This window comes from Camelina sativa, chromosome 3 (assembly GCF_000633955.1).
Source record: "Camelina sativa cultivar DH55 chromosome 3, Cs, whole genome shotgun sequence".
NCBI classification, from domain to species: Eukaryota; Viridiplantae; Streptophyta; class Magnoliopsida; order Brassicales; family Brassicaceae; genus Camelina; species Camelina sativa.
In genome coordinates, this window is record NC_025687.1 from 20,416,247 (window position 1) to 20,416,806 (window position 560).

Here is a 560-nt window from a genome sequence, read left to right on the forward strand (position 1 = left end):
GTAAACTTAGAGCACAAGACCACAATATGACCAAATACATATGGTTATCTGCAATGTTTAAACTAAGTTCTTAGCAATAAATGATTTGCTCTAGTGAAATGATTCTCAGAATGCTTCATTGACTTTTTCCAAAACAATAAGTGTTAAATGGCCATTCCAAATCAATGGATATAAACATTTGGTAAGTCAACATAGAGCACAAGACCACAATATGACGAAATACAAATGGTGTCCATCAATGTTTAAACCATAGTACTTAGCAATAGGGTATTTCATCTTGTGCTATGATTCTCGCTTTTGGTGCGAGAGGTCTCGAGTTCGATTCTCGAAATGCCCTGTTGACTTTTTGCATGTGAGATTTAAATGCTACGTAAGAACTATCATGGAACAACATGTTCTTTAGTGCATTCTCCTATCAAGATGAGCTTATTAAGTAAAACTAAACTTAGAGCACAAGACCACAATATGACCAAATGCATATGGTTACCTACAATGTTTAAACTAAGTGCTTAGCAATAAATGATTTGCTCTAGTGATATGATTCTCAGAATGCTTCATTG